Genomic DNA, 12959 nt, shown 5'->3' with positions numbered 1-12959 from the left:
GCCTTTTTTTTTTTGAATGATTAAAAAAAAAAATTAACCCCCCTTGCCATACGTCTGTGTTTCCCCAGACATTTTGGCAATTTGCTGAAAATCCACCCAGACGCCATTATTCTGCCCGGTTCCCAGACATATGGCAGCCCTAAGAAAGTAGAGTCCCCCAAGAATCAGTTTTGGGACCCATGTTTGATAATTTGTTCATAGACCATCTAGAGTTAGGCACGAGCAATGAGGTGGCCAAGTTCATTGATGATATGAGTTGATAGAAAACAAAGAGATTGGGAAGAGCTCAAAAGGCATCTCTCCAAACTGAGTGAACGAGCAGCAAAAAGGTGAATGCAATTCAATGTAAACAAGTGTAAAGTGATGCGTATCCGGGGGGGGGGGAATGTCTTAATTTCACATATAAGCTTGTGGGGTTATGAATTGGCAGTGGCTGACCAAAAAACGGGACCTTGGGGTCATAGAGGACAGCTTGATGAAAATATTGGCCCAGTGTACTAGGGATCATTAGGAAAGGATAATAAAACCACTCTTACCCTACCATAATGCTATTATTACACAATTCTATGGCGGAACCGCATTTGGAGTACAGTGTACAGTTCTGGTCACCTCATCTCAAAAAGAAGTTGGAAAAGGCTGAGAAAAGGGCAAGCAAAAGGGTCAAGGGACAACAGCCTCTTGAGTTCAAAGAAAAGATGAGTAAGAGGAGCCAGGATGGAAGCTCAGAAAATTGTGTGGCACTAAGAAAGTGGATAAAGAAAATAACTTCTCCCACTCTCATAACACTAGGAAGTCGTGGACATCCAAAGACGCTGGAAGATTCAGGGCAGGTACAGTCATACCTCTGGTTGCGAACGGGATCCGTTCCTGAGCCCCATTCGCAACATAAGCAGCAGGCAACCTGAAGCGCCACGTCTGCGCATGTGCATGCCGCAGATCGGCGCTTCTGCACATGCGCGAACCGCCGAACCCGGAAGTAACCCGTTCCAGTACTTCCAGGTTCGGCGCGTTCATATCCCGTGACGAACGCAACACACAGCGTTCGTATCCAGAGGTATGACAGTATTGGAAAGTATTTCTCATGCAGATTATAATTAAAATATGGAACCTGCTCCCCCAGGAGGCAGTGGGGGCCACCAGCTTGGATGGCTTTAAAAGAGGATTTTGGAGGAGAGGGCTATCAATGTCTACCAGCCACAGTGTCCATGCTGTGCTTCTGTGCTCTTGTGCTTGGGTCCTGCTTGTGGGTTTCCTACAAGCATCTGGTTGGCCACTGTGAGAACAGGATGCTGGACTAGATGAGCAGTTGGCCTGATCCTGCAGGTACCTCTTATGTTGTTGAGTAATTTAACTTTTTTTAAAAAAATCAGCATCATGCACCATGGGCAGGAGCCAGTCAGAACTGATTTTGCACCCCACCAATTTCACTGGGAGAGTTTAGCATCTTGAAATCTCCCCTACTGAAATCAGTGGTAACTGAAGGAGTTTAATTTCAGCTGCAAGCCTAAACACACATTTACCTGGGAGTCAGGTCCCACAGAACTTAGAATAACGGAACTGTAGAGTTGGAAGAGACCCCAAGGCCAGGCTTGGTTTTCAATCCCTCAATCATCTGGGTTGCCCTCCTGGTTGTCCAAAACACCTGCAGGAAACCAGGTGGAGAAAGGCTGACCTACAGAAACACTACCCCTAAGCACAAATTTCCTTATTTGCAAAGGGCGAAAAAGTAATTTTTTACCTGAGCATGACTCCGCAGAAAATAAACAGAGAAAGGAAATATTTTTAAAAGCCACTCATTGCCCTTGTGATACATTAGAACAAAACAAAGACCACCATAAATGCATTTCGTTTTTTCTACAGGGTTTGCTCACAACCCTCCCATTTATTAAAATATCTCAGCCCTTTCCCGTGGGCATATGACCCTCAAAGCAGCTTACAACCATCCAACCAAAAGGTGCAATTAACCACAGCCAAAAAAACAACAAACACCACCAAGATATAATTTGTAACATTAACAAATACCTTTAAAAAAACACACACACATCCACCAAAGTTAAAAATCCAGTGGGAGTAGAACCAGCACCCTCCCCCTTATTCTTATTTGCAGGAAGCATTGCACAGGATTTCTGCAAACCAGGAGTTCCCAAGTGCACATTTAGGTCTGTTAACTAAGGGAAAGAAAAAAAGAGAAGAGTGTCCGATTGTTGCCTCCCTAACCCTTTCACAGCGCATGCATATGGGGGGGGGGGGGTTTTGACACACACTGAAGTGTGTTTAAAATTCTCTGCGTGCTGTCCCCCTATTCTCTCTATGCCTGCATATATTTAGGCGTTGGGGGGCGGCGGGGAGTGTACTCCCAATTGTGCCAGTTACAGAACGGGAGGCTTGGGAGGAGGGGGGAGGTTAATGTTATTTAGTGCGGCTTGATCGATCCCATACAAAAGGGTCCAAGTTTTTTCAGAGGATGGTGGGTTTCCCCCCCCCCCCTTTTCTCCGTTGGCTTGAATCTCTTGCGCTTGCATTCAGCGTTCGGAGAGTTTGCATTTTCTAAGCAGGCGGGGGGGGGGAGAGGGGAGGCAGGACTAAAGCGCAGAGGGGGGGCACCTTTTCTTACGCTTGCATGCAAGAAGAGGAGGGGGCGGCGTTGCAGACTTTGCGCCGGGCTTTGTGCCGGGCTGCTAACGCGCAGCCACCCACACGCTCGCGGAGCAGCCCGGGTGACCCCGTGGCCGCCTTTCCCCGGCGAGAGGCTTTGCCAGCCACGTGGCTGTCACAATCCTGAACCAAAATGGGGGAGGCTCGAGAAGGGAGGGACGGAGCAAGCCGGCGGAGAGGCAGAAGCGACGCCGGGGGAAAAGTCTCTTTCTCTTTCTTTTCTAAGGGTTATGGGGAGAAGGCAAGAATTCACTTAGTTGCATTAAAAAAAAAAACAACTTCCAAAGCAGGTGAACTTTTTTGTGTGCGCGCGCGGGATGTCTTGTTCCCTTCCAACTTTGTGACGACGGAAAGAAAGATCGAGCCAGTCACTCTCACCCGGAAGCGGGGAAGGTTTATTAAAAGAATACGGGCAGCAAAAGGGTACACAACGTCTTAGCAATAGCCAAAGCGCGCACGCATCGTATTTAGGGGGGCCTGGTGCAACCGCATAAGCGGCGCTTAAGGATGAAGCAAAGTCCAAAAGGAGGCGAAAGGGCGCGTGCACAACGGCAAAGCTACCTGGTTAAAGGGTGTGTGGGGGGGGGGGTGTTTGTGGCAAGAGTCTAGGGCAGGAAGAGGGACAAGGGTCAGAGGAAAGGAGGGACTGATGGGGGAGGAGATCAGAGCCCCTCCAGTGAAACGCCACCCTCGCCTGCCTGCCCCAGATGCCACCATCGTCCCCACCGCCCAAGGGAGCCCGGACCACTTCATTGAAGGAGGAGCACATCATATCAGAACACACAGCTCTAAAAATCAGATTTGGGTCCCATTAAGTCCACCTATCTCTCGAGGGGCGTATATAGAGACTCAGGTCCGACAGAGAGCGAGCGCGCAAGCTTTGGCTGCGTCCAACCTTCTCGTTCCATTCACTCCTCCCAACGCCCAACATAAACAGGTCAGACACAGATCTGGTAGTCAAGCTGTTTATACATTTACACACACGACTGGCTTGGGCAGAAACCCTTTTTCACCACCCACAAGAAAACCCCTCGTTCTCCTCTCCAATGTCTTCCTCTCCAGTTTCGAGCATTTATCTTCCCTTCTCCAAGTCACACACCCCTGACTCGGGAACACGAATGTCTGTTCACACACACACACACCAACTTGCAGGCACAACCCTAAAAAAAGACACGCGTACCCCCAGTTCTGACACCAACTCAAACCTCCTCACCTTTCCTCTGATCTGCAGCCGCCCTAGATCCCAACCTCGCCATATATCTTGAAGCCAAGGGAACTCAGCTGGAGGCGCGCGCGCGCGCATATACCCACAATGTATGTGTGTGTGTGTGTGTACACAATACACAGACACAGCACAATTTAAGCCTCCGCGCTGCACAGACACACACCAGACGTCAGGGGGGGGGGGAGAGAATGAAAACAGAAAGACACCAGCAAAACACAACTGGAAGTAGACGCTGCTGAAATCAGGAGGGGAAGACAAGTGAGAATTAAAAAGCTAGAAGTAGGGAAAAAAAGAAGAAATCGAAATAAGTGGGGGGGGGAGAGAAACCCAGGGGTTGGAAAGAATAAATTTAAGAAGAGAGGTGTATCTCTTAACCACCCCCCGCTCCCCACCCCACCCCACCCCACCCGCATCCCTCGACCCGAGATAGTTAATAAAGGAGAGATTCCGACTCACTGTACGCATGAAGCTCGCGCAAAGGGGGAGGGGGCAGCAATATGGCAGCGAGGGGGGGGCGATGTGTCAGGAATCAGCAGCTGCTGCCGCCGCCGCCGCCGCTGCCTCTGGCTTCCCTTGCCCTGCGCAGCAGCAGCAGCGGCGACGCCGCCCCCTCCCTCGCCGTCTCCCCATAGCAACAAGGCGCCCCGGCCGCCGACGGCTCCTCCTCTCGCTCCGCCCGCCTGCACAGCCTCCGGGCGCGCAACCGGCCCCCTTTTCCCCTCCCCTCGCGGCGATGGCGCCGCCCCCTACTGCCTCCGCCCCCTTAACGAGGCGGCCGAGTCCATTGCAAGCGGAAGGGGTGGGCCGGCGCGAAGCAGGGGTGGTGGCGGCTAGTGCGCGCGGGCACATGGCACGCCGGAGCTCGCTGGGAAAAAGGGGGGTGGGTGGGGAGGAAGGATTTGGTTTTTAGATTTTGAAGTTCCCACGCGCGCTGGCTTTGACTCTTCCCCGCAGGTCGGGAGTCGGCGGCCAAATAAGTTTAAGGGACGGCGGTCGCCCGTGGAGTCTGCCCGGGCACCGGTGGAGGGGGAGCACGTGGCTGGCGGGCTGGGTGGCACAAAAGGAGGAATACGGTGCCGGGTTCAAATGCGGAGATGGTTGTAGAACCGTAGAGTTGGAAGGGTCACCTAGTCCAACCCCCTGCAATGCAAGGATCTTTTGCCCAACGTGGGGCTCGAACCCACGACCCTTGAGATGAAGAATCTCATGCTGTACTGACTGAGCTGTAAATTTACGACGACGCTTTCTGAATGGTCTCCGGGCGCTTGGCGCTCCGCATCCAGAGGGCCTGCATGCTTGCTTAGAAGCAGATTGCATTCCGCCCCTGGCCTAGGTGAGGGTGCGTGGGGTTGCAGACATAGGGCAAGCCGTATAATTTTTCCCAAAGTTCTGTTCATGAAACAGGTGGAACCCACCCAGGGTGACCGAGCATCATTTATTTCTACTTCTAAAAACAAATTATGGTCAATGGCTAGCTGACGAAGCCAGCATAAGCATATACATGGTTATGGTGCTCGTGTTGTTATTTTTACTTTTAAAACTACGTGGTTGCCACAGCAGGTGCAACAACCATCCAGCAGCTTGACCTCACCCTCCAAAGGTTCACTCCCATCATCTCCCGAGACAGACGGATGCCAGCCAATATATATATTTTTTTTACTATGAAATGGTGCTTATTTTGATAATAGAATTTTAAAGTTGGAAGGGGCCATAAGGGTCATCTAGTCCCACCCTCTGCAATGCAGGGATATTTTGCCCAGCGTGGGGTTCAAAACCAGCGAACCTGAGATTAAGAGTCTCATATGCTGTACCGACTGAGCTAGTATCAGGGCTCAGTTGGTACAGCATATGAGTTGTGGTGGTGCTATGATTTAAGTGAATTTAAAATGTGAAATCAGAAGTGGTCACATTATTTCCTTTGTATATGTATGTAGAAAATCAGGGTTGCCAACCTTGTTTAATAATAATAATATCTAACAAAATCAGCAAAGAGGAATTGAAGTCATGAAACAAAGTGAGAAAGAATAAGAAAGTTTATATATATATATATATATATATATAGTAATGAGATGTATTTTTTCTTGTTATAGAAAATAAGTTTTAATTGTTTCAATATGTGAAAATCAATAAAAAAAATTATTGAGAAAAAATAATAATATCTAACAAAGCAGGAATGTAGAAGCTGCTATAAACCGTTGAAGGGGGTGAGCCCTGTAAGTCCATTAATTACTGGGTCTAAAATTAGTTACACCCCTGCAAGACTTGATAACTGCCATTGCTTCTTTCTTTAATTCAAGGGTATGAAGCTACCAACATGAGTCTGACCAAACTGTGGGAGGCAGTGGAAGACAGGAGTGCCTGGCATGCTCTGGTCCATGGGGTCATAAAGTGTCGGACACGACTAAACAACAACAATGTTGTTTTCGTTTCTCTTATACATCTCGCAAGAAGAGTTTTATCAGATGAACCCTCAGGTAACCTGCAGTGATGTATCACTGGTACCATGTGCCCAAATAAACGGCATACACATCTCTTGCACACCGTGCTAAAACAGATGGGGAAAGGAGAAACGCCATCAAGTTCCATCCTCGTAAACTCTCAGATCAGAATCTCCACCACTTACGTAAATACGCCTGGAAAGGATGGGGGCCAACTCCTGTTAACCATCCTAGGAATGGAAGAGACAAGCTGGAGCAGACCAAATGCCCATCTTAGTCCAGCCTCCTGTTTTCTCCAGTGAACAACTAGATGCCTCTGGGAAGCCCACAAGCATGCTAAAGTTGCAGGTGCACTCCTAAATATTTGCTCAGAAGTACGGCCTTCTGATCTCAGTGGGACTTATTTCCACATAAATGTGTTTACAGTGGCAGCCAAAGAATCTGCAGTGGCATCATAAAGACGGTCAAATAGGGTTATGGCATGAACTTTCATGGCTGAAAAGAGATCTTTATCGGGGGAATCAAATCTCCTAAACTGATGGATTTAAATCCACACAGATAACGGAGAGAAGGTATCGTAAGCACCAGAAATATAATAATAATAATAATAATAATAATAATAATAATAATAATAATAATAATATTTATTATTTGTACCCCGCCCATCTGGCTGGATTTCCCCAGCCACTCTGGGCGGCTTCCAACAGAAACCAAATACAACAATATCAAACATTAAAAACTTCCCTAAATAGTGGGTGTACCACCAGAGTTTAATTTGAGATACAGTGGTACCTTGGTTTACAAGCTTAATCCGTTCTGGAAGTCCGTTTTTAAACCGAAACTGTTCTTAAACTGAGGCGTGCTTTCCCTAATGAGGGAAAGTGCCCTTCCACCATTCCGATTCCATTCTTAGACCAAGGTAAAGTTCTCAAACCAGGACACTGTTTCCGGTTTTGCACCTAGAAACAAAATCCAGCAACAAAGGAGGATGCACATGAGCGAAAACAACAATTTCAACTGGAATTACAAGAAGTAAGCGACTGTTTACTTTTTATAAAGCATATTGTCTCTTGTGCAGTGGCGAAACCAGCTCCAAATTAATATCCACATGTGTATGTTACTTTTGGAGAGCTGCAGGAGGTCTTTCTTATGGATTCGTTATTTATAATAGAATATGTCACTTTATCGTAAAATAAGAAACACTGGGTAATATTCAGTATTAGTCATATGCACAGTAGATCCACTGAAATCAATGGATTTATGTAATTTATTTTGATTTCAAAGGATCTGCTCCTAAGTACGTCTAATATTTGATATAACCCTTTATGTTTAAAAAGCTATAAACCATAACGTCTACCGCAGATTATATGGGCTTGGGAAAGTCATGAAATAATGGGTGTCTTTTATGGACTTTTGAACTGCACTGCCTTAAGAATGTCTAAACCTGGGTCATAATTTTAAAATTGGAATAACAGATCTGTAGACTTCATCTGCAGGAACACAGGTGACTTATCTGCAGTGTAGGTGTTGCTTAGATTTTATTTCCTGAATTTTAAGTAAATTAACCATGATTTTGTGGGTCGAGGACAGTGACAAAAACCCCATAAGGTTTCTGTTTGTAAAGCCCGACTGCTCACATGTTTGTTTTGCGTTGTCCCACATCTTGTATCTTGATAGTTTTAGCTTTATAAGCTCCTCTGGCCGGGAACTTTGGTATTTGTTCAGCTCAGTGTTCTGTGTGCTGTGTTTACACTGAAGAGTTCTGCTGCATGATATGGGATTTGGGGGGATAGCATTCGCATCTAGCAATTCCAGCAATTTGGTACAGTCAGTCTAGTCTAGAAACAGCTCCGATAAGTAATCTTGCCCAATATGTTGTGTAGAGTATAAAAGATGGGGGGGGGGGCTCTTCCCCAATCAAATTGTGCCTGGACTGTATTTTTAACCAGTGGGAACCAGTGGCTCTTAAGACATTGTTGGATTACATGAGTCAACAGAGTGATGCAGCAGCAAAAAAGGTTAATGCTGTATCAACAGAAGTATGCAGTCCAGATCAGGGGTCAGCAACCTAAGGCCCATGTGCCACAACCGGCCCATAGCAGTTGTTTAACCGGCCCATGGACCCCCGCCGCCTGCTCAGGGACTCCTATGAACCGCGCTAAACCAGAGCACAGCAGGAACCACCTTCCACGACGCTGGAAGCTCCTGCAGCCATTGAGAAGCTGCGCACACCTCCGCACTAGAAGGAGCGCCGAAAATAGCGTGTGTTTGCGCGTGCACGCACTCTGGCCCACCGCGGCTTCTGCAGGACTGTGGCAGGCGAGAATTCTACCACTGAACCACCAATGCGCTTCTGCAGGACTGTGAACCGGCTCAGCCACAAGAACTTTGCCAACCCCTGGTCCAGATCAAGGGAGGTCATAGTCCCATTCTATTTTGCCTTGATCAGACCACACCTGGAATATTATGTCCAGTTCTGGGCACCACAGTTTAAGGAGGATATTGACAGGCTGCAATGTGGCAGAGGAGGGCGACCAAGATGACTAAGGGTCTGGAAACCAGGACTTATGAGGAATGGTTGAGGAAGTTGGGCTGAGCTGGAAACCTTATGGTCCTAGGTCCAATTAGATGTGACATGAATTGTGTGATTGCCACTAACAAGCCTAGTTTTTAAAATTTAACTAGCAGCCTTGGATTGGGACCATGGTGCGTAGGGAGAGGTCACCTCCACACTCACACCACAGATGTTGATTGGGGGGGTCACATCTGTTAGAAGACTGGGAAGGGCAGACAGGCCTGGTATCAGCACCTCATAGGCAGCTACAAAGGGTCACAGCTCTTTGGCAAGGCTCCCCTTGCCGATACCTTTCCTTGGCCCCAGCCGTGGACTAACCAAGTGGCCGGAAGCCATTTTGATTTCCCTGGACCTGAAATTGTGCTGAAATGGCTGTCACCCCTGCCAGGTAAGCCTGTAGCCAAGGCCCCAGCAAATTATTTTTATTATGTATGTTGTGTTTTTATATTGTGGTTTTTTATGTTGTAACTGCCCTGACACCTGCGGGTATAGAGCGGTATACAAATTTAATAAATAAAATTAAAAAAATAAAAAGAGCACCTCAGGATTTGAATTGTTTTTTATTCTGTATCTCCCAAGTTGCTCAAAGTGCCACACGTGATTCTCCACCTCTCGAACTTCCCCTCACAAGGGGTGGTAGGCAAGGGGTGGTATTCGACTAATCTTTACTCAAAACAGATCCATTGAAGTTAATGGACTGCCTGTAGTCATTTCCATTCATTTCCATGGGTCTGCTTTTGAACACCACCCTAAGAGACCATTGACTGGCCCGACGTCGTCAGTGCAGTGAGCTTTGTGGCTGAGTGAGGATTTGAACCCTGATCTCCCAGGTCCGACCCTCTAACCACTATGCCACACTCTCAAGGGTCTGCTCTCTACTTATGCGGAGCAAAGGTTGGGGACCAATAGACTTTGCCAACAGCCCTCATGGATAGAAACACTTTCCCAGAATTCAGTGCTCTGGTTCCGCTGCAAACCCGCAGGGCTTCCTCTAGTTGCTGTGGAAAGGGTTCCCTGGAAACTGGTTTCTATAGCAACTGCAGCTAGAACCTGCACAGGCCAGGACATTTTAAGTAAGGCCAAGGCAGTTGTTTTTGCTGAGCCCAAACAGAAAGGTGGGCACATGACAGGAGAGGCAGTGTGCTCTGCGGTCTCCCCGGCTGAATTACCCAGATAGGCTTTGTTTTGAAGAGGGTATAGAGATCCTTCAGGTTTAATTGCCAATAAATCAGCATGACCTCCCCTCCCCGGCACCTTTTAGAAACACTGATCTTTTCAGCCCGAGAATGGAGAGCAGTTTTTACAGTGTGTGCAAACTGTCTACGGTAAGATAACAGAAATGACACACGCTGTTTGCTCCATTAAAGGCGACACTAGATAATGAAGGACTCCATTAAAAGCATGTCCTATTTGTTTTCTGGTTATGTTCCTATTGTATTACTGTGTGCGTCCGCTGCGTTTTAAACAATCGTTCTCCGAGTCTGATGACTTGGTATTGAGAAATGATTTGATTGCGCTTTCAAGATACCTGTATTCTAGAAAAAAAGGGTGTCCCGTTTCAAAGCTGATGGGTGTGTAAGTAATTTTCTGCCAGAGGAAAAAAGCACAAAAATTACTGTGTGTTTTTTTTTAACAGCAGTAGTGTGGTGAGATTATATGAGAGAGTTCTAGCTTATAGCAGGTGATGGAGAATAGAAGCCAGTTTTCTCTCCCATTTTGGGGGGTCATGCCACTATTGTAAGATCACAAGACTCCCTGCAGTTCTTCCTGTGTCTGAAAATAGTGCATAATGGACAGGTAATGAGCATCTTCTCCTCTGCAGAACTCTCATTATTTAGGGTTGCATTTGTTAAAGGAGAAATCTGATGGCTCCCTTGGACAAAATTAAGGACACCAGCCAGGAATACCAGAGCAAAACAGCAGCCAGTAGGCTTGGACTTTATTGAAGACTGTTGCAACAGGACTCCCACCTGCCACCAGGTGGAACAAGATGGCCCCCAGCCAAGAGAGACCCCATCTTTTATTAGTTCCTAATCATGGGCGTACCCAGGGGGGCAACTGCCCCCCCAGAAGCAAAAAAAAAAAAAATTTATCGGCAGCCTAAAAGGAAAAAAAAGCTCTCCTAAAAAAGCTCAACTACTGGTCTTTCTCCCCCTCCCAAAATCTCAATAACAATTGAGCTCTTGACCGACACTGTGTGTGTGTGTGTTGCGCCGGCTGATCGTTATAAGGGAGCTTTGGAAACTGAGTTCCCTTGCATGGTGAGTAGTTCCTCTGCGAGGGCTGAGGATCCTGGGAAACTGAGTTTTTCAGCCATTTGGGGCTTTCTGTTTGGGGGGGGGGAGTTTTTCTGTTTTTTGAAGCTGTTTTTGTTTGCTGTTTTGTTTGCTAAAAAACGGGGCATTCTCCATCCCCAAAAAAGGTCAACAACTTTGAGCTGAACCCAAAAAAACAGGGGTAGATCACTGCTGAAAGTAGATCACAGTCTCTTGGGAGTTGGCCACCCCTGGTATAAGACATGTAACTAGAATAAAAATGTAAAAAAAATTTCAAGCGAATAATTGTAATAACTACCGTAATAAAGCACTGCTATAATTATATATAATTTTCCTAAAATTTTGGTTTCGTTTGCCTTTGCGTGCTGAAATGTCACAACCTGAACGACCAACAGGGCTTGCCCCCCCCTAGTTTTGATCCTGGGTACACCCCTGTTCCTAATCCCCCAGTTACACCCCTAAAACTACATCACCACCACTACATCACAAAGACATCATAAAAAGGGAAGGTTGAAGGTGGAAACCTGAGTAAGTTTACACACGTCCTGCTTCCTCTTCTCACCCCTCCCAGACACACATTCCAGAGAACAAAGAGATGTTCACGGTTTCCTGCCCTTCCAGGGAGGGTTTGATCGCTCTTCCTTTGTTTCAGTTGGTGTTCCCAAAAGGTGCCTCTTTGTAAGTGAAATGATCCACAGTCTGGCACCTGAGCAGAGTTTGCTGTGGACGTGCTGCCGCATCCGGGAGACCATGGCTTCCCCACACTCCCAAGTCCTCCCTCCATGGTGAGAAACAAAGGCCGAATTTATAGGAATTTATAACAGAAACATCACAGAGAAAGAAATGCTTTCACTCAAGTGTGTGTGTGTGTGTAGTGCCTGTTTGGGGAAATTCCTGTAACACATTGACTGGTTCAAAGGATACAATGCAAGGTGGTCTAAAATCACAAAACTATCTGGCGCAGGATCTCCTTAGTTATTAATTTATCATATTGTACACATGAGTTTGGCCAAACTGCGGGAGGCAGTGAAGGATAGGCGTGCCTGGCGTGCTCTGGTCCATGGGGTCACGAAGAGTCGGACACGACTGAACGACTGAACAACAACATTGTACACCCCAAAGTCGTCCCAAAGCACCCCGAAGGAAGCATACAAACATACCGGTACTCAATAAATAACAAACTGACTTAAATCAGTTATAAAAATGCGCAAAACAAAACGGCAGTGTGAAAAAGAAAAGAAAAAACACCCTGGCATGTGAGAAATATTATTTATATGTAGCGGTAGGCTATTAACTTGCCACAAAGGCCTGCAGAAACATGTATTTCATTGCTAAGCAACAGCTGAGCCAGGTGCCAAATGAGGGCGAGGCCTCAGGTGTAGACATGAGCAGGCGGATACACAGAGGTGTGAGGAGGTGGTCCTTCAGATGGGCTGGTCCCAGATCATTTAGAGGCCACATGTTTTGTATATCTTACAGGCAGCCTCTCGATTTATGATTGCATCAGAGTTGCCAACTGCATTGCAAAAATCCCGCTACCTGGTGAAAACCACTGGGGGCTCAAACCTAACAGATTCTTGCAGAGCAACATGGAAGAATTCATCAGACAAGTAGGTGCAATCATGATCTCCACACTGCTATAGCATCACTAACCCCCTCCCCCCCCAGCTTTCTTCAACTCACCAGAGGCTGCTTATACACACACTATAACTTTAAAGCACGTCCTTTCGAAGAATTCTGGGCACTGTAATTTACCACTCACAGTCAGAGTGACCATTCACAGCAACCCT

The 12959-nt window shown here is 47.0% G+C and overlaps 1 protein-coding gene across 2 annotated transcripts in view; it reads right to left on the bottom strand.

The window, feature by feature from the left end:
• Nucleotides 1-4554, bottom strand: part of FOXN2 (forkhead box N2) — a 44301-nt gene extending 39747 nt beyond the window's left edge. The window contains exon 1 of one of the 2 annotated variants that reach the window (XM_033145063.1): nt 4337-4554. The gene's annotated coding sequence lies outside the window, so the exon portion shown is untranslated. Of the gene's footprint in view, nt 1-3868; nt 3931-4336 lie in introns of those variants that run through there. The other variant, XM_033145064.1, reaches the window with a different exon arrangement.
• Between the last annotated feature and the right edge of the window lie 8405 nt (nt 4555-12959).

This window comes from Lacerta agilis, chromosome 3 (genome assembly GCF_009819535.1).
Source record: "Lacerta agilis isolate rLacAgi1 chromosome 3, rLacAgi1.pri, whole genome shotgun sequence".
Taxonomy (NCBI): Eukaryota; Metazoa; Chordata; class Lepidosauria; order Squamata; family Lacertidae; genus Lacerta; species Lacerta agilis.
The sequence above is the reverse complement of the archived record's forward strand: the minus strand, read 5'-3'. Positions and strand labels throughout refer to the sequence as shown.